The sequence below is a fragment of the Tenrec ecaudatus genome, chromosome 5, assembly GCF_050624435.1.
Source record: "Tenrec ecaudatus isolate mTenEca1 chromosome 5, mTenEca1.hap1, whole genome shotgun sequence".
NCBI classification, from domain to species: domain Eukaryota; kingdom Metazoa; phylum Chordata; class Mammalia; order Afrosoricida; family Tenrecidae; genus Tenrec; species Tenrec ecaudatus.
This window is the reverse complement of record NC_134534.1, coordinates 75245301-75271532: the sequence shown is the minus strand read 5'-3', so window position 1 is coordinate 75271532 and position 26232 is coordinate 75245301.

The following is a 26232-nucleotide window of genomic DNA, read 5'->3' as shown; positions in this document are numbered from 1 at the left end:
TCTTTGGATCCAGTGTCCTTGGGAACATCTCAGCACTCGCAGGGGTCTCTGAATGGTGTCTCCAGCACCCAGGCTTGCATCAGGGTGAGTCCATGTTTCTTGTCAGTTTCTATGTCTCCCAGGGTGTGAGCAAAGAGAGAAAGTGTTTCCCACCTCCAAGGAGGAAAATCAGGATTTCCCAGAATTCTCAGAAGAAGGCCATGCCCACATAGAGGCCTTATTTGTCATTAGCCTTATTTGTGATTAGAGTGTAACCACTATGCCACCAGGCCTCCTGTGTATGCTTGGAGAAGCATTATGATCTATGGCATGTCTCCCTGTAGGTTTCTCCTGCAAGTCATTCTCTAATGATCGCCAGGATGCAATTTTGGCTTTCATGTCTTTTTGTCCATGTTCATGGAATCAGAAGAACCTTGCCTATGACAAGAGTATAACAATGACAGTGACAATTGTAAGTGACTAGAGAGCTACTACAGACTAGGACCCCACCAATTCCATAGTATAAATGAGAGTGTAAAATGGAAAAGAAATAAGTCAATGTAGTAAGGGATGGGGAAAGGGAGAGGTTCCGGTGTGTAAAACAGGAGTATAGACATCATGATGGGCATTCCAACAGGAACGTAAGGGCAGTGTTGCCAACATGTCACAAGCAATCAATGTTAAAGCTCTTATAAACTTGGAGAAGTTTATTAACATTAAGCCCTAAGATCATCATCCTTGTATTCTTATCATGGGTCTGTTGTGCTAATAAGAGGCGAACATTAACATCAGAGATTAAAAAGTATGCTCCTCTTTGAGGTAGAAAGACCAGAAAGTGGAAGCATATTCTCTAGATCATGATCAGTCCCTTAAGGGTCTGAATGTTTGTGTGTGATCACTTTCATTTCTAATGGTTTGGCTCCGTATTTGCTGCTCTCCAGCTTGAGTTGTTAGACTGTTCTGATGTATCAATCCTCTAAGCACAAAGAGGTATTTCTGAGTCTCTCCTCAAAGTGCCGCCCCCCCGTGCCCCCCTGCAGAGCTGTGTGCCCCTTGCCTACCATTATTCATGGGCAGGCAGCTCAGAACCACATCCACCTTCTGACTCCAGCTGTGTTGGCATAACAGAAAGTCAAATGTGCTGCAACAAGCCCAACCCTGAATTCATTGCAAAAACCACCATTTTTATTTCATTTGACTAGCAAACAATCTCACACTATGAGGATGGTTAATTATAAATGACAGTCTGGCCTCTTTTAATTGAAATCTACATTTATTTAGAGTCTTTTCATGAGACTAGAATTAAGCAGCAAAAAGCATTAGCAATGAATAAAAATGGACCACACTTCAAATAAGGAAACCTCAAAACTAGGCATTAAAATGTCCCTAAAATTAACAACAACAGCAATGCACTTTAGTATTTTTCCTTGGCTGTTCTCAAATACATTTCACTGATAAGTCTTTTATCATTCCTGAAATGAAGCAATGGCTGTTAGTGTAATTTGGACAATAGGGCTGTTTAAAAGTAAATGAAGGGACTTATGTAAATGATTTTTCATTAATAATATATATTAACTACCTATTGTGTACAACGGAACTAAACCAAATGCTATAGAATTGTCATTTTAACATATTTTTTCTGCAGGAAACAGTGAGGAATATATTTTATATTGTGACACAGTATAAATACATTCCTATGACTAAATATGGTTTCATAAAAGCACATTTCAACTTACAACGTATGACGCATTCTTGTATTTTCTCTCCTAGTCTAATTAATAATTTAATAACTTGTCATAATATATTGAATTAAATTGATCAATCCAATAAATTAATCCTAAGACACATTATTGTTTTAAAAAAAAACCGTTAATGAAGGGACAATAGATAAATCATACACCTTTTTTGTCCTTAGTGAGCTTACAACAAAATAAAAATATGATCGATGTAAAAATAGCTAATAAGACAGGTAGGAAGATTAGGGATAGAAAGGGGCTGTCTCCACCGAATGCCGACCCTAAATAAAATTAGATGGTCAGGCCACAATAAGGGCTTGAAAGAAACCAGGCACGCATTAGACACCTGTGGCGACAATCCGAAGCTGGACATGCTAGGACCAAAGTCACCCAAGAGCAGGTGAAGCTCAACCTGGGCTTGCAAACTACACACCTGCAGCAACATTAGGTGTCAAAAACGCCTGAACTCAGTCACTAAGACCAGCCAATACCCTCAAACGCACCTCCACCAGTCGGGGTAGGAAGGGTCAAAAAGCAAAGGCCAAGGGCTGTCCCTCTTGGTCGGTGCTCCTCCCTGTGGCTATTCCCTGCTCCTCCAAAGTGGCCCTTGCACGGTTCCACCCACCTTGAAGGATGTCCAGAGATAGATTGCGCTGTCTGAGACTGGACTACCCCAAACTTCCCTTTTCCTCATAGAAGTTACTTAACTTACAAAAGTGCTTCTGATGCGTGAATACTTTCCATTGGGAGGCAAGAAAACCATTCTAGAAACAATAATAATAATAATTATTATTATTATTTAAAAAGCAGTTTGAGGGTTTATTGCATGAAGAGAGAGAGATATTATTTCCATTGTCATTAAATTCAAATAAAAGCTATATTCCCATCAGTCAAGAAGAAAGGTTCAGTGGAGAAGCTTCTGCTTATGATGGAACATGAAGCAGGTAGAATTTTGAAAGGCAGATAGAAAAAAAAAAAGCTGAAATGGTCTTCCAGATGCATTTCACAGCAAGGGCCAAGTCACACAGATGAATTGTGAAGAGAAGGGTGAATTCAGTAAATCATGAGTCATCCATTTTGGCTACAAGTGGTATATAATCTGAAATTATAGAAAGGAGTGTTGGAAGGCTCTTAGGTGTCAGAATGAGTGATATTTTAAAATTCCGTAGAAAAAGATTATCAAAAAGTATCCATCCATCCATCCAACAAGAATTTTTTAAGCAGCAATGGCCAAGATCTTTTACTACCTAAAGCATTAGATGAATAAGACACATCTGTCCATTTGCTGTGTACATTATTGCAATAAGCATAACAATATTAAACAATTAGCAATAACACAAGGAAGAGGCCATTAAAGAAAATTAATCTGGCAGTCTCTTTGAAGAATAAATTTGAGTTACAAATGACTTAAGCAAGAAAGCTGTGTGAAATGCAAAAGACTAATCATCTAATAGATTCAAAAGTAATATATGACTTTTTTTTAGGTCAGGATGCGTTAGCTCTGTAGGTGAAACACTTTTTGTCCTCCTTTTACTGAGAAATGTACTTGATGTTGGCAGTGAGTCATATGCAAGGTCAGCTCAGCATTCACTGGCTGTGATATGCTTACAGAACTCTCTGCCCATCCTCCACGCATTTAATTTATACAGTATTATACACTTACTTATACCTTTTCTTTTTGTCTGATGGGTTTAATATCATTATAGCTTCATATCTGCTAGTCATGAGTTCAATCTCAGCTGGAGATAACATACTCTCCCTCTTGTTTATTATTCCTCATTTTTTAAAACTTTTTCTTTCATGGTAGATTTTATTAACACAAAAGGAAGGATATGAAGTTATTAAATAAATTGTTCTTTAGCTCACTTCACCATTACAAGAGACCTCATCCAGCCAAATACTGTATGAGGTAGGATCCTAACGCGCGGGGAATGGTAACTTTATTTTATAGCTGTTTTGTCCTCTGTGCATCTCTCTCATTCCTCTTAAAACAAATATCTTTATCCCCTTTTTCTTAGTGTAGTTGTATTTGGTCATAAAAGGGGCCACTTGGTATCAGAACACCCTCCCATATTTGCCTAATAATCCTTTTTAAGTAATCTGGCCCATTGTTAATGTTTTTTTTCTTTTTCTTTTCTTTTTAAGCCAGTCGTACACTTAGAATCAAAATTAGCATCTAAATGAGGATGTTTTAAATCGCACGCCTAGGGGTTGCCAGTTTCACCTTTTTTATAGTTTTCCATGTTAAATTATGTAAAATAGAAATGGTATTTTAGTATTTAATGAGCTAATGCAGAACCTATTGAGAATTTCTCCCATCCCCCTTTTCCCTTATACAGCCCACGAAATGCTTTTTAAGGTATGAGAAATGGCCATGAATTTTAAAGCATGTGCCTGAATGTGGAAAAACCTTTTCCTTCTAAACGATCTCATCTTGCCATTTCAAAAGCATGATATTACTAGGAAAACTGCACTGAAAATCTGAATTTATAATCAAAGAGCTTTATTTTATGTTGTCATGCACAATAAAATTAATTAATTAGCTTTTAATTTTTCTTGAAAACATGATTGTGGTTTATATCATTCTCTAGTCACAATTCAATTAGCAAGAAGTATTCCATTAGTTAAATTTCAAAATGGAACAGCATGGGAAAACATACACAAATGCACACAAATGAACAACTATTCAAAAATATCCATAGAACAAAAATACTATCATCCGTAAAGACTTTGAAAATTATCAAGGAAGGTAAAAGGAAATCAGAGTAACAGTGAGAGATAGGTGTATTTCAGCAGGATATCTGAAACATTTCCAGAAAATCAGCTCTATTATCTGGTGGTTTCGTTCCCCCAAAGAACGAGGAGCCCCATTCCCTAAGTCGTTTAGGAATGGGGACACTAAGTGATATGGAGCTGGAGGATAGGCATTATAGGGCAGGACTAGGTAAGCTGGTAAACCCATTCTTTCTGTACTTCCAAAAACATTCAGCCATAGGATCAACGTTTCCAATATCCTACAGTAGAAAATCAAAATAGGTTCATTTTCCAAATGAAATTTAACTATTATTAGTATTTCTGTCTAGAAAAGAAAGCATGGAAACATCACAGAAAAAACAGCAAGAGATTTGCAAGTTGTGAAACCATAAACTATAAAGAGTAGTATGGTGGTTTTAAAAGTGAATGCTGAATTTCCCAGCTCTGGCATCTAAGGGGATGGCTATGTTTGGCTTCTCTGATTCCTGAGTTGGTTTTGGCCCTTCTCATCAATTCGCTCGGTTCCTTAAGAGTTCTGTCCACTCACATCTGTAAGCTTGTAAAACATCTTTTTAAAGAGGTACTTTCCATTTCATATAATGAATGTTTTGGTTTGGTTTTTTTTGCTGAGTAGGAAGCTAAAGTAAGTGACACCGTCTTCATAGAGAAGTTTCATTTTCATTTTCTAATTAATATTTGGTTTAAAATGCTTTTATAGTATTTTTAGTATTTGATAAAATCAGATTCATTTCAAATAAATGGACAAAATATGCAGCTGTGCTGAAATAAAAGTTGAGAATTTCAATCTGTCTGCAGCCCTAATCACTCATCAGAGGATAATATTTGGGCATGTATTATGTGCCCTGAAAACATTCATACACACAGAGTAATGCGTATATACTACATTTTACACAGTGTTTTTGTGTGACGTGCTATTGAGTTAATCCCCACTCATCCTCATGCCATAAAACAGCTAAGAAGAATCTCGTGCAGGTTGCTGGGCTGTCATTTGTACAGGAGCAGATACCAGGTCTTACACAATGTTTTCTCTTTGTTAGTTGCTATTTCAGTTACATCTAGCAGTACTTTGAAATTTGGATATAAGTAGATTCATTTTAAAATGTATTCAGGGGACACCTGGGAAGATGGCGCACCAGGGGACCCACATACTCTTGAGTGCTCTTTTGAACAAGGCGGGTTTGGTGTCCAGGTGGCCGAGTGGTAGGAGGCTGGTGAGTGAAATATCACCCAGGGCCAACACTCCACCCCCACTCCCATGCATTTGTCCTGAGCCAGGGCCTCAGTGATCCAGTATCCGATTCTTGGGACATCTCGGGTCACTAGGCTGCCACCATCGTGGCTGTGACTAGCTAAAGCCCCACTCCATCCCCAGACCTCAACCCTGCGCCAAGTCGCTTGCCTGCTCTGCTGAGACACCAGACACGCGTAGGAGTCCCGGGACCCCTACAGCACCTGTTCACTCATGGGCCCCACTAGGAGAGAAGCTTCCCTGTCCCTCCGTTCCCCTCTCCCCTTGGGCCGCATCCCTCCCTCTATTCAGACCAAGGCCCGGGTAACTGACCTGCAAGCTACCAGGGGCTGCCAGGGCGGACCCCCACGGGGGAACCATCCACCCACACCGTTGCCTGGGACCTCTCCACCGGCACCCCACTTGCGCGGTCGCCCGACCCATCAGCCTAGCTCCCGCTCCACTGCTGGCCCAGGAAATGGTGCCGCGCACTTCCCAAAGGCGCTAGCCTGCAGCCTGAAACCATCCCGCTTCTAACCCTCACACTGCGTTTCCGCCAGAGCCACCTCAGGCTGCCCTGCGTCAACATGGAGATCCATGCCCACGGCTCAGAGTGGTAAACCTGCGTACCACGGGGCGCCTCTTGTAACGCTGACAGCCTGGGCGTGACAGTTGGCGCCCTTGGCTACTGGGAGCACGAGAGACAGGGCTGTGCACTCCTGGCAAAGCAGCTTCGCCCTCCTCGGTGCGCTGTGAAGTTTCCTGCGGCTGGCAGCTCTGAGCCTACCACAGCGTATTCTGCACAGGGTGGAGGGCAGGCGCCATTGCCCTCTGTTGCTCGCCAGAGCCACCACTGTCCGAACCAGCTGGGACCACATCACTGAGGAGCCTGTGCCCGATCACAGGACTGGTGCCTCAAGCGATACACGTCCCCACCTGCGAAGGAACCTAAGACGCAGCTTTGCAGTGCCCGCTGGAGCCTTCTGTGCACTCTGGGCAGCTCTCACCACTGCGGTGCCCTGCAGGGTCCCCAGTGCCAGCTTCTAAACCTGCCCCAGCCCTTCCCAGCCGGCATAAGAGACGAGGAACTGCGGCCTGTGCATCCTCTGCAACCCTTGCGGCCCCAGCCTTTTCCGGCCAGTGCAGGAGGCTCGCCCCTGTGGGGCTGCTCACGCCTGTGTAGCCTCTCCCCAGGCTCAACTCTACACGCCTGCAGGGACCTGGGAGCGCTTGCTGATCTGAAGAGCATTTTCCTTCCACATAGCCCAGCTCTGGAGCCCAGATCAGCACCACGTTCCATGGCAGCAAGGCCTTGCCCACCTCTGCTTTCTATTAGGCATCAGTAGAACTTTGAGGGAAAAGAAAAGGGAAAAATGTATCTTTTATCTATAAAAAATCATCTTTTATCTCATGCTGGTTCTTTTCTTTCTTTTAATTTCTGAGTATTCATCTCTCTCTTCTTTCAACCTCCTTTTTCATTATTGCTATTACTTCTCTTCTGCCCCTTTTCTATAGGTTTTCCTTCTATCTCTTTTTTCCTTCAACTTCCACTATTATCACTTATTTTCTCTCCTCTTTTATACCTTCTCCTTCCACTCTCTCCATTTTTCCTCCCACAATTTTGTTAAAAATTATTTTAAAAAATTTTTAACCTTTTAAATTCTTTTTATTACTAAACAAAAATAGGGTTGCTAATGGTACCCTGACAAACCAGGTCAAAGCAGGCTGAGGGCACTCACTGAGGCTCCAGCCCCACTCCAGTCGCTGAAACATCTCACCACTACGAGTCACTAAGCTTTCCGGGAACTCTGCCTACAAAGCAGTCTGACCTATCCTTATAGTAGGTCATAAGCAGTCGCCTGAAAGAATCCTTAACAGTAACACAGATAAGGTTCCCCTGGCCTCCCAGTAACCTGGGGCCTATGAAGGGATCTAGGAAAAATCAACAGACAACACCACTCCAACAAAAAAAAAAAAACAGAGAGACAAAACATAGTAGCAGAGCTAACGTCTCTCATAGAAGAAACAGATACAGATCTGCACAGAAGGAAATTTTCAGAAGTCTACTCTCAGTAATACAGGAGCTTAGGGAAGCAACCCAGAATAAGGATATAATTATAGAGGAGATGAGGTCCACAATAGAGGGAATGAAGTCCACAATAGAGAGGTGAAGTCCACCCACTAAAGGGAACTGCAGGAGCTAACAGAGGAGGTAGCAGAAGCCACACACAAGGTCACAGAACTTACGATTAGTTTTGAGGAGGCAGAGAACCATATCAGTGATCTCAAGGATGCTCAAACAGACCGAAGCAAGCGAGAAAGACGGTCAGATAGGAAAATTAAAGAAACAGAAGATAACCTGAGATCAATAAAAGATGCAATGAAGAGGAATAATACTTGAATAATCGGTCTACTGGAGCACAACACAATATGCGTCCGCAGCAAAGATATCAAAGTTATTTCTGGAAGAAAACTTTCCCACCCTAACAAGGGAGAACCAGGCACTCAAACAGGAAGCAGAAAGGATGCCAGCTAGACTAGACCCCAAGAAGAACACACCAAGATATATAATAGTAAAAATATCCAACTTAGAGGAAAAAGAGAAAATTTCATGAGCAGCAAGTGAAAAGAAGACAGTCACATACAAAGGTGCACAGGTAAGAATATGCTCAGACCTATCAGCAGATATCATGAAGAGGAGGAGAGAATGGAGCAACATCTTCCAAAAGCTGAAAGAAAAAATAATGCCTCCCCCAGAATCCTGTACCCTGCCAAGTTATCAATTAAGGTAGATGGTGAGGTATGGTTCTTTCAGGAAAAGAAAAGAATAAAAAAATATGCTGCAAGACACCCGATCCTGCAGAAGATATTGGCTGACTCACTATGGACAGAGAATCAACCTCCACCAAGAACAAGAACAAGCAGGAGACCACCATGTAGCCTACCAACATAAAAAAGCCAACATGCCAGCAACAATTGCCAGGACACCATGGTCTCAGATGGAAAAGAAGACACGATAGAAACTCTCCACTCAAACACAGCACTCTGATATGAAGTGAGATAGCTAAACACCCAAAATACAAAACAGGGTGTGACAACTATGAATCCACAGATAGTGATAATAACTCTCAAATCCAATGGATTAAGTCCATACAATATAGAGAAAAACTTGAGGACTGGCTCAGAAAACATTATCCATCAATTTGTTGCTTGCAAGAAACACATCTTAAGCACAAAGACAAAAATATGCTAAGAATAAAGCATTGGCAGAAAGTTTACCAATCAAATTGTAACTCCAAAAAGGCAGGGGTGGCTATCTTAATCTCTGACAAATTGGACCTCAAGATCCAAACCAGAAAAAAAGACAAAGAGGGACACTGCATAATGCTCAAAATTTCAGTAAACCAAGAAGCACTTAGCATATTGAGTATTTACACTCCTAATAATGTTGCGGCAAATTTCATCAAACAAACTATTAAAAAGAGAAAAAAGAAATCACAGACTCAACAATCATTGTAGGTGACTTTAACACTCCGCTATCAGAGAAAGACAGATCACTTGGAAGGAATCTCATCAAACAAGTTAGAGAGCTAAACAATGTAATTAGGCAACAGGGCCTGATAGCCATCTATAGAGCTTTCCATCAAATACAAAGGATTCCACATTCTTTTCAAGTCCACATGGATCTTTTTCAAGAATAGATCACATGCTGGGACACAAGTCCAGCCTGAGTAAATTCAAACACATAGATATTATCTTGAAATCTTTCTCAGATCACCATGCCATAAAGCTGGAGATTAATGAGAGGATGGCCAGAAAAGCAAGGGAAACCAAATGGAGAATTAACAATGATCTCCTGCGACATGAATGGATTTATACCCAGATTGGAGAGGATATTAGGAAGTTTCTAGAAACTAATGAGAAAGAGAATACAACATATCAAAACTTATGGAGCACTGCACAGGTAGTTATCAGAGGTAGCTTGATATCATTAAATGCATATATGAAAAAAGAGGAGGCGCATGGCAGATACGTTTACACTAAATCTCCAACAACTTGAACAAATTCAGCAGAACAACCCCTCCAATAGCAAGAGAAAATAAATAATAAAAATTAGGGGAGAGTTAAACCAGTGGGAAGACAAGAGAATGCAAAAGATAAATACAGTGAAAAGCTGGTTCTATTAAAGAATTATCAAAATTACCAGTCCTCTGGCAAAGTTTACCAAAGATAGAAAGGAGCAAACATCAATAGCAAGGATGAGGGATGAATCAAGGGCAATAACAACAGACCCCAATGAGATTAAAAGGATAATCACAAAGTACTATGAAAGTCTGTATTCTAATGAATTCAGAAACATGGATAAATATTTGGAAAAACAGTATCTCCCTAGATTATCTCAGACAGAGATCAAGAACCTCCCCAAACCCAGAGCGAAAGAAGAAATAGAGAGTTTCATAAAAAAAACAACAACCTATCAACATAAAAATCCCAGGGCCAGATGGCTTCACAGCAGAATTCTACCAAGCATTCAGGGAAAAGTTGACACAGATCCTCCATAAAGTATTCCATAACATAGAAAAGGATGGCAAAGACCCAAACTCATTTTACAAAGCCAGCATTACTTTGATACTCAAACAGGGCAAATACCCCACAGGTATAAAGAATTACAGACCAATATCTCTAACGGACACAGATGAAAAAATCCTTGACAAAATATTGATCAATAGAATACAAAAGTATATAAAACATATCATGCACCACGACAAGGTAGGATTCATCCCAGGGATGCAGGGATGGTTTAACATCCAAAAAATCCTACAATATCATACACCACATCGAGAAGAAAAAGGATATAAACCATATTATAATATCTATAGATGCAGAAAAATCATTTGACAACATCCAACACCCATTCCCTTTTGAGACACTCATGAAGATAGGATTGGAAGGTCAGTTCGTCAAGCTGATACAAGCTATCTATGAAAAACCATTTGCCAACATCATAGTCAGTAGAGAAAAGACAAAACCAATCCCACTGAAAAAGCAAGACAAGCATGCCCCCTGTCCCCACTTCTAATCAATATCATTTTGAAGGTTCTGGCTAACAACATAAGACAGCTGAAGGACATCAAAGGAATGCAAATGGGAGAGGAGGAGGTAAAACTATCGCTATTTGCAGACGACATGTTCCTGTACATTGAAAACCCCCAAAGCTCCACAGCTGGAGTACTTACAGTGATAGAGGAATATGGAACAGTGGCAGGATACGAGATCAATAAACAGAAGTCGGTAAGTTTTCTATACACATCAGAAAGGACCATGGAAGTGGGGATTAAGAAGGAAGTAACCTTCACAGTATCTAAGAACAAACTGAAATACCTAAGAATATATTTAACAAAAAATACTAAAGACATATATAAGGAAAACTATAAAACCATACTACAGGAAACCAAAAGTGACCTCAAAAAATGGAAGAACATCACCTGCTCGTGGATTGTAAGGCTTAACCTAGTAAAGATGACAGTCCTACCTAAAGCTCTTTAAAAGTTCAATGCCATACCAATTCAAATACCATCAACCTTCTTCAAAGAATTGGAAAAACTGACCACCAATTTCATATGGAGAGGGAAGATACACAGAATTAGTAGAGAATTCCTCAAAAAGAAGGACACAGTTGGAGGACTCGCCTTACCCGATTTTAATACCTATTACTCAGCTAGAGTGGTCAAAACAGCATGGTACTGGCACAACAAAAGACACTCAGAGCAGTGGAAAAGCATAAAAAGCAAACACCCCTGAGGCTAGCCCAAATCAGCAAATCAGAGCGCAACAAGTGTTCGACGGGCTGTGGTGAAGTAGGAGCCTTTCTCCACCGCTGGCGGTCATGTAGATGTGTACAGTCACTGTGGAAAGCAATCTGGGGATACTTAAAGAAAATGGAAATTGATCTACCTTATGACCCAGCCATCCCTCTACTGGGCATATACCTGGTGGAAGCAATAAATAAAACACTACCAGTCATGTGCACTCCAATGTTCAATGCAGCCCAATTCACAATCGCAAAGACTTGGAAACAGCTTAAGTTTCCATTGATAGATGAGTGGATTAGTAAACTCTGGCACATACACATGATGGAGTACTATGCAGCACTGAAAAGCACAGATGAGCACATGAAACATGCTATTTCGTGGAAAGAGCTGGAAGGAATCATGTTAAGTGAGGTAAGCCAGACTCAAAAGGACAGATATAACATGAATCCCCTGAGGTAAGTACAATCAGCATGCCAGGGATAGAAGATCAAACACCTATGTCGCAATAAACAGGTTGAAGCATAGATAGTTGGAGGGAGGACAGGCCACACTTAGGGAGGTACATGAGAGCCCAGCATAAAGAAGGGGAAGCAGAGCAGGTAGAGGGAGAAGCGGGTAGGGCAAAACTGAGTGGATGGCATGAGGGGAACAGGGCACTAACCCACCCAACGGGAGAGTATTGGTTGTGTCCCCACAGAACTGGAACATGCATGTGGACCCCACCATGACACACCAAACAGGGAGGGCAACATAACACGTGTGGAGGAATCTACAAAGAGGCTTGACCATAAGCCAGCCCTAACCAGAATTAGCTAGACCTCCACCATCGAAGGGAGTACCACAGAAAATGAAAATAGATCATCTGGTGTGGGAAAGGAACTGACCCACCACACCACACCCAGAAGGAAGCTGAAGCAAAGGAAGGAGGAAGAACGGAACGGAGCACATCTGGGCCCACCAAGCTCAGAGGACGGTAGCCCGGTTCGGAGGGTCCAATGTACAGAGTACCATATAGCCAGCCCCACAGCAAGATGTGACATCCTGCACTGACCCATGGCCCTACACGGGACAGAACCGGAGACACAATGTGGGATGTGCAACTGAGCTGACCCCACCATACTAAGGCAAAACAATGGGGGTGTGCAATGGAGCGGCGGGGGAAGCAGAGCAAGGAGGTGCCAAGGGAGTATAAAGGATGGATTTGGGGGCCAGGACGTGGCACCCCATCAGACTCTTCCAGAAAACACTCCTAAAGGTCAACAAACAGACCTTGAACTACTACCAGACTTTTTTCTTTCTTTTTTTCTGTCTTTTTGTTATGTTTTTTTTTTTTTCAGTTTTTCTCTTTTTTTAAATTTTGTATGTCAGTGGCTTTTCTGTTTGTTAGCTTGTCAGTGTTGCTGCCATCGTCACCATGTTCTTATGTGTCACTTTGGTGCTGTCAAAGCCGTCCGCAATTTTATGCACCTAGATAAGATAGGCTGGACAAACACTGAGAGAAGAAAATAATGGAACCAATGGTCCCGCAGGGACATGAGAGCGTGGGACGTAGGGGAAGGGAGGAGGTGTTGGCCAACACAGGGACAAGGGAAAAGTGAGTGGTTCAAAACCAGTGCCAGGGAGGGGAAGGGAGGACTGGTAGGGAGTGACCAAGGGCGAGGTAACTGAGAGGAATTACTGAAACCAGAATGAAGGCTGAATATGTTAGTGGGACAGGAGGAAAGCATAAGGAAATAGAGGAAAGGAGTAGGAAGCAAAGGGCATATATAGAAACCTAAATACAAACATATACATATGTAAATATACTTATGATTATGGGGGAATATATCTATCTACATATATCTATAGGTTCAGTAGTAGGGTAGCAGGTTGACATTGGGCCTCTTCGTGCACACTTCCTCAATACAATAGCACCTTGCCCAGCTAAACAATTCATTTCATGATACCCACCTTCCTGACATGATCACAGAAGACAGACGTGTGTATAAGCAAAAGTGGTGAAGAAAGCTTATGGTGCCCAGCTATCAAAAAGATATAGCATCTGGGGTCTTAAAGGCTTGAAGGCAAACAAGTGGCCATCTAGCTCAGAAGCAACAAAGCCCACAGAGAAGAAGCACACAGCCTAAGTGACTCCAAGGTGTTGAACGGACCAGGTAGCAGACGCCAAGGAACAAAAACCATCATTGTGTGATTACCTTCCCCACATAAATGCAGAAGATGAATGTATGCATAAGCAAGTGTGGTGAAGAAGGCTGATGGTGCCTAACTATGGAGAGATATAGCGTCCGGGGACTTAAAGTCTTGAAAGTAAACAAGCGGCCATCTAGCCCAGAAGCAAAAAAGCCCACATGGAAGCAACACACCAACATGTGTGATCATGAAGGGCCTAGGGGACCAGGTTTCAAACAACAAAGGCAAGGGGGGGGATGACATCATCATGAATGAGGGGAGTGCATGATGGGATGGGGACCCAGTGCCCATCTGTAGACAGCTGGACACCTCTTGCAGAGGGGTAGTGGGAAGGAGATGAGTCATTCAGGCTTCAGTGTAGCAACAATGAAACTCAAAACCTTCCTCTAGTTCTTGAACGCTTCCTCCCCCCAAATTATCATGTTCCCAATTCTGCCTTGTGGACCTGGTTAGACCAGAGGATGCACAGTGGTGCAGTAGGGATCTGGAACCACAGGGAATCTAGGATGGTTCAACCCCTCAGGACCTCCGGTGAGAGTGCCGACACTGGGAGGGAAGGGGATGTAGAAAGTGAGAACCGATCTCGGGGATCTACGTGTAACCTCCTCTCTCGGGAATAGGTAAAGGGAAGGAGGGTGAGGGGAGACGCCGGGCAGTGTAAGATAAGATAAAATAATAATTTATAAACTATTAAGGGTTCATGGGGGTGGGGGAGTGGAGAGGGGGGAGGGAAAAAAGGAAAACGAGCTGATTCCAGGAACCCAAGTGGAAGGTATATTTTGAGATTAACAAGGGCAACAAATGTATAAAGGTGCTTTACTCGATTGATGTATGTATGGATTGTGATGAGTTGTATGACCCCCAATAAAATGTTTTATTAAATTAAAAAATTATATTTAAGATAAATATATTCATAGTACTTTTGAATTTAAATATACATTGAGTCAGATATAATAATTTTGGGTGCTTACCTTTAATTTTTATTTTCAAGTTGAATACGAAAAGCTTCAGCTAATACCCCATCAACTGTATCTTTCATATTCTCTCTTCTCTGAGTGTGAATCAGTATTAATAATCCTTCAAAATTTTCCCATCTAATTTTGAATATCATTTGCTACATTAATTCATGTTTCAATTTTATGTGTAAAATCATGCTCTTTTATATTTATTAACATTTGTCCTTCTATTTATGCTTTTTATTTATTGGAATTGGAATTTCTATTTTTGAGCAGTTTCTTAGACACTTCATTCATTCTATTGCTACATTCATTTTGGTACCCACATTCTTTATCTATGGTGTACACTGGTGATCTGTCTGAACAACTATACTTTAGAATGTTACCTTTTTTTAACTTGTAGAGTCAAATGTATTACCCCACTTCTTATTTATCTGTTTTTAAAATATCATTTTTACAAAATTTTTCCTTATCATAGTATTTAAAATTTTGGTAGAATACTTTGTCCTTAATGTTCCCTTAGTATAATCTTTCTATGGAAGTAGAAGATTGTATTGTAATTATGTTTCCATGACTGGACAGTCAGTTGCTGGAGGACAAGGGAGGGTGATCATATGTTCACTTTGTATTCTAAATAGCTGAAGACTCCAAATGGCATGCCATATAAATAAACCTAAAACTCACTGCCAGTGAATTTTTCTGAACTTGTAATCCCATAGGAGAAAGTAGAACTTCCCCATAGGATCTCCAAATCTGCCAATGTTTATGGAGTAGACTATCACATCTTTCTTCCATGGATTGGCTAATGGGTTTGACTGGTTGACCTATCAATTCACAGCTAAGCACTGAAAAATGGTTTATCCAGGGCTTATTGTCTTATAAATGTTGTGGTAGTGATAGAGCTATTATGTGTTGTTCCATTGAAAATGAAAGAGAATGTAGAAATATCAATAGACTAGGCTTCAGTGAGGTATAATGGGCTGGTAATTCCTAAAACTCACGACTATTAATAATTTTAGACAGTGAAACGTTTTAATGTTTTAATTATGTATTTTTAAAATTAATTTATTCAGTTAGTAGTTTTATGGCATATAATTCACATGCCATACAACTCAATAGTTCAATCATATTCATTATTTATTTTATGTTGCTGTGATGCTGAAAGGTATGTCACTAGTATTTCAAATGCCAACAGAGTCACCTAAAGTGAATGGGTTACACCAGAGCTTCCAGACTAAGAACAGACAACAAAGAAGGATTCGGTTCCCTGCTTTGGAGGAAAGAGCCTCCAAAATCCTTAAGCATAGCACGGAAGCATTGTCAGATACTGAAGGCCGAATAAATGGAAGCAGAACATTGCTGGCGAGAGTTGAAGAAGATGGGCTCTCTGGTTGAAGGGTACTCAAAATTTGACGGTGGAGGTACTAGTTTCTCAGAGTGGGGAAGGCCAAGATGAAGCCTCTAGGAGTGGAACCTTTGGGGTCTTCATTGGCTGATGGGCCTCCAGGTAAGGTGAACCAACTGCCAAACTGCTAATAAGGGCAACCTGGAATGTGTAAAGTATAAATCTAAGAAAATAGGAAGTCTTCAACAATATTATTCATAAATATAGATATCTGTGGGCATTCGTGAGCTGAAATTTACTGGTGTTGGTTATTTTGAATGAGAAAAAACATATGGTTTATTATGCCTGGAAGAAGACAAGATGCAAATTGCAAAATCATGAAGTTCAATGTTGCCTCTGATAGCATTACATTTATCCACCTTTAAGGGAATCCATGAATACAACTGTTATTCAAATTTATGTACAAACCAAAAAGCTATTAAGGAAAGAATTGAAGAATTTTACCAACTACTACTTCAGTCAGAAATTGATTAAATATGCAATCAGGATTCACTGATAATTATTGGTGATTGGAATGCAAAAATTGGGAACAAATAAAAAAGAACAGTAGTTTGAAAAATATGGTCTTGGTGATAGCAACAAAGCTGAAGATTGCATGACTGAACTTTGCAAAACCAACAGATTGTTCAGAGCCAATACTTTTTTTCAACAGCATAAAAGGTGACTACACAAAGGATTTTTCCAGATGGTATAAAAAGAAATAAAATTGACTATAGCTGTGGGAAGAGATGAAGAAGCTCAATATGAGCACCCAGGATGAGGCAGGGGCTGACTGTGGAACAATGATGAGTCATATAAGATAAAGCTGAAGAAAATTAATACAAGATCAAGAAAGCCAATATACAACCTTGAGTCTATCCCAACTGAATTTTGTGAACATCTCAATAACAGATTTGATGGAAAACACCTGACGTGCTAGGAGAGGACATCAAGTCATCATTCATGAAGAAAGCAAAAGATCATAAAAAAGACAGGAAAGAAAGAAAAAATCAAAGACTCTGAAACTTGTTTACACATAGATTAGCTAAAGCAAATGAACTTTAACAGAAGAAACAATGAACTCAGAGAGTTGAATAGAACATTTTAAAGGACAGCTCAAAAAGCCAAAGCCAAATATAAAGAAATATTCAAAGACCTAGAATTAGAAAACCCAAAAAGAAGAACACACCCAGCATATCTTAAACTGAAAGAACTCAAGAAAAATATCAAGTCTTCCATTGTAATTTTGAAAGATTCTATGGGGAAAAACATCTAATGATGTCTGGAGCATGCAAACAAGACGGAAAGAATGCCCGAGTCACTGTACCAAAAAGAATTAGTTGGCATTCTACCATTTCAAGAGGTAGCATCTGAGCATGAATCAATGGCACCGAAGGAAAAAGCTCAGACCACACTGAAAATGTTATCTAAAAACAAGGCTCCAGGAATTGAGAGAATGCCAATTTAAAAGTTTCCACAAGCCAATCAAGCACTGGTAGCACTCATTTGTCTGTACCAGGAAATGTGGAAGACAACCATTTGGCCAACTGGCAGGAAGACATCCATATCTGTACATGTTCCAAAATATAATAATAATAATCCAATAGAATAGTCAAACTATTGAATAATATAATTAATGTCATCTGCATGTAATATGTTGCTGGTGATCATCCAACAATGAAACAGTATATTGACAGGGAGCTACCAGAGACTCAGGACAAATTCAAAAGACAACATGGAACAAGGGACATTATTGCCAATGTCAGATGGAGCTTGGCTCAAGGCAGAGCATACCAGAACGATGCTTACTTATATTTTATTGACTATGCCAACGCACTTGACTGTGCATATCATAACAAATTATGGATAACCTTGAGAAGAAGGGAATTCCAGAATACTTCATTGTGCTCATGGGGGATTTGTACATTGATTAAGAAGCAGTTTTGCAAACAGAATAGTGGAATATTTCATGGTTTAAATCAAGAAAGGTGTGCAAAAGGGCTATATCCTCTCACTATAATTATTCAAACTGTATACTGAGAAAATAATCCGAGAAGCTGGATTAAATGAGATGAACATACCAGGAGGGGTGAAGGAAGGCTTAGTAACAACCTGTGGTGTGCAGATGACACAACTTTGCTGGCTGGAAGTAAGGAAGCCTTGAGGCACTTGCTGATGAAGATGAAGGATTCCATGTTTCAATATGGATTATGACACAATGTATGGAGGACCACAATCCTTACCACTGGACCAATAGGAAATATTGTGAAAAATAAAGAAAAGGTTGATGTTGGCAAGATTTTATCTTGCTTGGATCCTCAATAAATGCTCGTGAAGCCGCAGTGAAAGGATCAAAAGTTGTCCACATAGAGTAAATCTGTTTCACAAGAGCTCCTTCGAGGAAAGCAAAGATGTTACTCCGAGGACTACGGAGAACTGGACTCAAGGCATGATATTTTCCATGGCCTCAAACATGTGAAGTTGAATATTTAACAAGGAAGACTGAAGAGGAATTGATGCATTTGAATTGCAGTGCTGGCGAAGAATATTCAAAGTACCATAGACTGCCAAAAAACAAACCACTCTATCTTGAAAGAAGTATGAGCCAGAGTGCTACTTGGAGGAAAGGTCGGGGGGGCTTCATGTTGCCTGCTCTGGACAGACTGTTCAGAGAGTCCAGTCCCTGGGGAAATGCATCATTCTTGGGAGAGGAGCAGTGACAAGAGGAAGGGCCTGGACAAGATGGGTCATCACTGTAGCTGCAGCAATGGACTGAAGCATAGGATCCATTTTGTGGAGGGGGAGGACTGGACAGTGTTTGTTCTGTTGCACATGGGGTCACTCAGGTCAGAACTCACTTGCTGGAACCTGACAACAATAGTAAGCCTCGCGCTGTATCCAGGTTTACTGGGGTCCATAGGATTTCCCTTTGATGACTTTGAAAGTTGTTCACCAGGTTTTCTCTCTCCATCTTAGCCTGCAGTCTCTGCTTAAACCTACTCAGCCTGTGGTGATGGGCGGTACTGCACGTGAAGTGCACTGACTAGGAACTGAACTCTGGTCTCCAACATGCAAACAAAACCGAACCCAAAAAACAACCCACCGCTGTCTCATTGATTCAGACTCAGAGTGGCCTTGCATACATTTTCCCAGACTGTAATTCTTTCTCCTGAGGAGCTGCTGGAGGGTTTCAACCCTTGACCTTACAGTTAGCAATCCTACCTTACCCAACAGCACCTCAAGAGCTCCTTGGTCTCCCATGTAGAAGGGAAGTATGTAACAACTGAGCCCCACTGCCCTCAGCACAGACCTTAGAAGAGTAGTGTAAATGTCAGTGACGTGACCTAGGCAGAGTAGCTATCGGATGGATGCTCAATAAATCTTGTCTATTATCATCAAGATCGCTGCTGAAAATCTGAAAATAGGAGGATATTTTCATGCAGGAAAAACCTCAGAAAAGTGAAAAAGAAGAGTGTGCTGGACAACACTGGCAACACTGGCAAAAACATAAAAATTATAAAAAGGAAATGTTCAAATATTTTAGATCCTACAGAACTTAAGAACACTAGCTATAGATTATTAGTTCTTTAGAACTGGACTACCAGCTTCATCTATATCATCTTGTCTATACTCAGGACACTGTGAGACTTGCATTTTACAAATAAAAAAGAAACTGAAGTTCAGAAATGTGAATCGCTGATTAGAAGCACTTATAACATCAAGTTGAACAAAGCTAAATATGCATAATGTACTACTCAATGAAGTAGTTTTATAATCATTGTGTATGAAATTCAGAGAAACTAGGCCCCAGTCATCCTTGCTAGCTGTGTGGTTATGAGAAAGTCATGTCATGTCTCTGAGATTTCATTTGCATATTTGTCATTTAAGACAATACCATTCTGTCACTGGAAATACAAAATATTATTTTAATATAATGATAATACGATCAGTCTGTACTGGCAGGTTATGTGGGCCTTGATGCATCTTCAGCCACATTCCATTCAAAGAAGCTGGAAACAGTTTCTTTATTATTGGGTGTATGGGTGGCAAGATCTCAATTTTTACATAAAATCAACAGAAAAAGGTGGGTCTGACACTCTTGCATTCTGAGAAACACACAGGCAATAGGACAGGTTGGAGCCAAAAGAATCACAGGAAGAAGTCAGTAAGAAAAAGCCATGCTTCGGTAGATAGTTCAGAGGAAAGAAGCGAGAAAAGCCAGGGGCAGCAAGACTCTGGAACAAATATAAAGAAAGACTGAGCCCTTCACAGACATTCAGAAGAAATGTGGCAGAACGTAAGCATGGAAGAACTTCCACAAATACACTAAATCATCGATGCACAAGTGAAATCTATGTTCTCTGTGTCATCTGCCTATAAGTATGTTAAGATGTTTTTCTTACCTTTACCTCCTATCAATCTGTACAACCCCTATGAATTGAAGTAACCTGATTATGCTAGAGAATTGAAACCAGAAAGTCCTATCCTCAACCTTGTGCATATGAAATGAAAATTAACTTAAATGTGAAAATGCTTAATCCAAGCTTCCCTAAGCAAGGTGGTTAATATTAAATGGATATAATAATAACATGATTTTAAATAGAAGGAGTTCGGTGGTATAGTGGTTATCCATTGGGCTGTGATTGGTATGGCCTGCCATCCGAGACCACCAGCAGGTGTGCAGGGAGAGATGGGGCTTCCCCATCAGTACTGACTCCGTGGCAGTGAGTTTTGAAGGTCTAAACAGTGCAAGTCTCAATAACCATAAATAAATAATTATTAAAATGACCAAATATGTCTAATTTGATTCTATTGTTTTTGTTTACAACAAAGGTGAATACTAAATGCATCACAAAATGTATCACTTACGGCTCTGATAGCTTTCATCGTTCTAGTAAGGAAAAAGTATTAGAAAATGCCTCTCTCCCGCTCCACCTCAAAAACTTAGCCGTAACTGTTGCCAATAAAAATATTTCAATCCACCTCTAATGTTCCTCGCTATGACAGAAGCTCCATTGCTTGGAATACTTAAAACTGGTCTGAGCAAAATCATTAAAAAATGCTGCAGGGAACTAACCTGTACTCTTCTGGGGATGGAAGAGCTGGACATTAGTCCTTTCATCCGTATTTAGACCTTTCTGTAATATATTTCCTTTCTGAGAGGGAATTTATCTCTGTCCAACAACATGCTGGGGAAAAAGGCAATATCAAACTATATCATAATGCTATGATCTATCTAATTAAATTATTTCATGGATCAATGGGAATGTGTAAATTGTGTAAAACTGTGAAATGTAATAATGTGTCTGACATTATAATTTCAGATGGCTTATTTATTCTTCAAAGGCTTTATATATTGATGCTTATTTGATTTTCCCAAACAACAACAGCAAAAAAAAATCTTTCCTGGCCTGCTTTAGTTCTTCATTCGCTAGACAAACACACACAGAGAACATAATCTGGGTAAAGCATTATGCCAAGTGCTGTAGGCAGTGAACGTACAAATCTAGATGGTGTCTACCTTTAAGGGGCCTACATCCTAACAGAGACCTCACAGCTGAATGGTAGAGTGGAAGGAGGACTCTGGGAACAGACAGTTTGGATTCCATTCCTGTTCCTTGTCAGCTGCACGTCCCGTTCTTTATGTGTAAAATAAGGGTAGAAATACCTTCTTACAGTGATATGAGGATGGAGAGAATAGATAGATCTAGTAAAATATCAGTATTCAGTCAACCAATATGACTTTCATTTCTCCTTAGAGAAACAAAAACTATAATCAGGGTAATATTATAGCCTATGAACACATACCCCCCCGTACCTTATTTATTTATTTGTTTGTTTGTTTTGCTTTGTAAAGCAGCTGTCAATAGTCGATTCAAACTTAAAACTGGTCTGAGCAAAATCATTGAAACATGCTTTAGGGAACTAACCTGTACTCTTCTGGGGATGGAAGCGTGGATAGCAACTGCTCATGTGACTGAGTATCTGTCCTCCATCAGGTTTTCAGTAACTAAGTTTGTTTGTTGTTGTTCTTTTGTTTTTAAGTAGATCACCAGGGCTTTCTTTGGAGGCATCTCTGGATACATTGCACCCTCTCTAACCACTTGCATCACCCAGGGACCCTGAAAAATGCATACATAGGAAATAATGTGGAAACTTTGCTATATAGTTGTGATATAAAAACATTCTCAGCCAGGGAAATGAGACCTAGAAACACCAGAGAAGCTTGCTCATCCCTCCATCCATCTCTCCAACTCTCCTATCAGTCCCCACAACACCACACACACACGCTCACGCACACACACAAACACACACACACACACACACACTTATGAATGTATCTGACTCAGGCAGAAAGTATGTCAAAGAAGACGAGACATTCTGGTCCTTAGAAAAGGCTCCTCTGCCTACAACCCCAACCACCCAGCATGCCTGTAAGAGCAGGTCCAGAGAGACCTAGATTCAAGCTCTAGGTCACTCACTTACTGACATTGGCCAAGTCCATCTCTCTGAAAATTCATTTCCTAATTGATACACATTACTCTTGGGCAAATACCATGATTACAACAGTTTTTCGTTCCCAGATTCCAACATTGTGATTGCCTCTTTGAGGTACCCAGTGAATGTTTCTATCTTGAGTACATAAAGTGCAAAATTAGCAAGCTGTATCTACAGTATTTTGTGGGAATTAAGTAAATCCATTTCTATAAACCATTATCTTAGCACAGAGCCTGGCATACAGCAATCACCAGAGGGTGGGGCAAGAAACACATCACTGAGGAAACTATTGAACAGAGTAAGAACCTGATAGGAGTCATGAATGGAAGAAATGGTTAAATACTGAATACCAACAGAAAGGTCAGTGGGTGAAATCTACCAAGTGGCATGTGGAAGACAAGCCTGACAATCTGCTTCCCCAAAGTCACTATTTTCAAATACCTCTTTGGGAACAGTTCCATGTTACACACACGGAGTCACCATGAGTCGGAATCAATTTAAGGGCACTTGACAACACAGATACTGAGAGGCAGTAAAAGTCACCCACTGCCATAGAGCCAACTCTGAGTCAAAGAGAGCTGATGCAGGGCTGCGGAGTCTCGACATCTCCACAGTAGCAGTTGGCCTCCCCTTTCCCTTTTGAAGTGACTGTGGGTTTGGATCGCTGACCTTGTGGTTAGCTGTCCAGTGCTTATCTGGCAGAGAAACCAGGGCATTTTGGCCAAAAGAGCAGAAAAGGCTAAATTAGCAAATGCTTGGTTCCAGGGACCAAGGGTGTTTGGGAAGAGTGGAAAAGCTAATTTAGCCGTTATCTGAGCTTCAAATGCAGGGATAGCAGGACATGAAATTGCAAAGGCAGTTTATGATTTTGTCAGTACAGCAAAGTCTGAGAAGATACTGTTCAGGAAACTGTATTATGTCCACAGAGGGTTCAGGAAAGAATATCAGAGGGTGTTCTTTCCAGTGCATGAAGAGACAGTAAGCTTCTCTATCATAGCCAAATAATTGCTCTCGCACCATAATGAGCAAATAATATGCTTTGGATTTTATTTAAGTGTCTACTTCCGGCATTACATGTATATTACAGGACATAAAAAGTGATGATTACTTTTACTTTGAAAGAAACTGCTTAGTAATTATGTAAAAATGATCTTTCAGCTACCTCTTTTTCAGCATGTAGGAATGAGTCCCCCAGTGGTCTTTGATACAATTTCTACTTTATCTAACTTCAGGAGCCCTGCATTTATTTGTTTTATGCTGTTGCTTCTTCCTGCCACCCATCTGGGTCATTATGAGAGGAAAGATTCATAACAATTAAAATTCAGTATGTGATAGAATATCGATATCAGAGATAGTAAAAATTCAGTATAATCTAACATAAAACGGGTCTTTAAAAAGGCTAGTTAGTATCTTCAATACTAACCTTACCGTTCAGCTAACCAAAATCACCTTATAAAATTTTACATGTAAATGCACTGCACGCGGAAGTTTTAATAACAGAAAGGAAGTCAGAGCAGTCCCTACTGAGTAGATTCCAGCTCCCAGCAGCCCCTGTGTTTCCGAGCAGAGCGCTTATTGGAGAGGGTTTCCAATGGCTCGTTTATCAGCAGTAGGTCTTCAGGACTTTCTTCCATGGCAACTTTGGGTCAATGCCAACTGTCTACATTTTGTCTCACACCCGAGTGCTTAACAATTTGCACCTTCAGAGACTCCTTCTCAACAAATATGTTATGCTTCATTTAAGAGAGCAGCCATGATTAAGGGTCCTCCTGACTGGTGTATATATACAGAGCTCAGCTACTCACTGAAAAACTAGCAACCCATCCAGCAGTTTATTGAGAGCAAGGCCTGGCATTCTGTTCCTGTAAAGATTACAACTTAAAACACCCTAGGAGAAAATTTTACTCTGTCGCATGGGGTCAGCTCTGAGTCAAAAAACTGACTCGATAATGTCTAATAACAACATGCTAAATGTAACCCACCCAACTCCCCTGGGTGTTTTATTTCAGTGCTGAGGTGTAGAATCACCTCACAGAAAGCAATCCAAAACACACCTAAACGGGATGATTGAGAGACTGATTAAAATAAAACGGACATGTCGTCCTAAGTGTCCTGAGGCTTGGCAATCTTTATCCCAGGAGGAGGCTGCGAAGAACCTGAAAATGTCCAGCTAAGGGGAGTTTCCAGAGTGGTGACAATGAACAGGAGATGTACACTCAGCCTTAGCACTTGGAAACAGTGGCATCGCCTGGGAAGGTTGTCTCTGGTCACAGGGAATGTTTTTCATAAAAGCAGTTTTCCTAAAGCCTCGTTTTTTGTGATGACCGATTTAAGAGAACAGCGTGCGACTGTGAAATTTTGTTTCCTGCTCAGGAAAAATGCTGCAGAAACTGTTGTGATGCAGAACACAGCTTAGAAGGACCAGCGCTATGGGAAAAACTCAAGTGTATAAGTGGTTTTCTAATTTCAAAAAAGGTGAAAGGTTGATTGATGACAAACATCTGTCAACTTCCCGGAAGGACGAAAATGTCAAACTGTAGTGCATTTGGACTGTTAATCATGCTTTCTATTTAGTGGTTCTGAAAAGATTGTGTAACAGTGTGACACACAAAAGGCCTGATCTGTGGCAGACAGGGACTGGTTTTGCCACCACGACAAAGCACCTGCGCATGCAGCCATTTCAGTGCGCCAGTTTGGGGCAAAAAAGCTGCATACCTCTCTTGTCCCACACACCTTACTTACCAGACCTCATTCCATGTGAACTCTTGTTTCCGTGAATGAAGAGGGGCATCATGCTCGCTGAATTAGAGAAGTCGGGAAAAAGAGGAAGATTCTCAATACAATGAATGGGTACCATGGCTGCAACCATGGGCTCAGACATAGGAACAGTCTTGAGTGTGGCATCGACAGCACGAGGCAGTGCTTGGTTCTGTTGTGCACAGGGTCACTATGGGCAGGAACCAACTTGATGAGATGTAGCAACATAACATCCTCCTCACAACTCCTTGGCTGCTTCTCAGAAAAACCAGCGTGGTGTGGACCACACTACACTAGATTCTATCATGGGAGAATTCTGACCCATCCAGGTAATCAGCCAGCCTAAATATCACACTCTGTATCAGAGATTTTCTCCCTCTGGAATTTTTTTTGAGAACTTAGAATGACGTTGGGATAAATGTTGATGTGCGTTTTTTGATATTTAGTAAATAACTTTCCAATAACTAGAGGAAGAATGCTGCCCAATATTTTTACCCTCACAAAACATTCAGAGTAGCAGGAAGACACACCACAAGGATGATGTTTGAACGCATTAAGTGGCTCTGTGAGAGAAAGATGAAGCATTTTGTTTCCCTAAAGTTCCAGTCTCAGAAGCCCTATGGAGCTGTCCGCATGGTCTGTAGACTTCCTTTGTCTGTGGGAGAGTCAACTGGAAGGCAAGGGGCTTGGCTTAGGATGCACATAGAGAATTCGGTAGGAAGCAATAATGGCACTACTATTTTGAAAATTTTAAAAATGTTATCAAGTGAGCCTTCCAATATCATGGTTAAAATTGAGAGTTGGATATGAATTCATTGGAACTTGGTAAATCCAAATCGTTATCAGACACCATAGCGGTCCCTTTGGGGGATTACTATACTTTAAAGTATAATTATCTGTTTGTGATAAATGACTT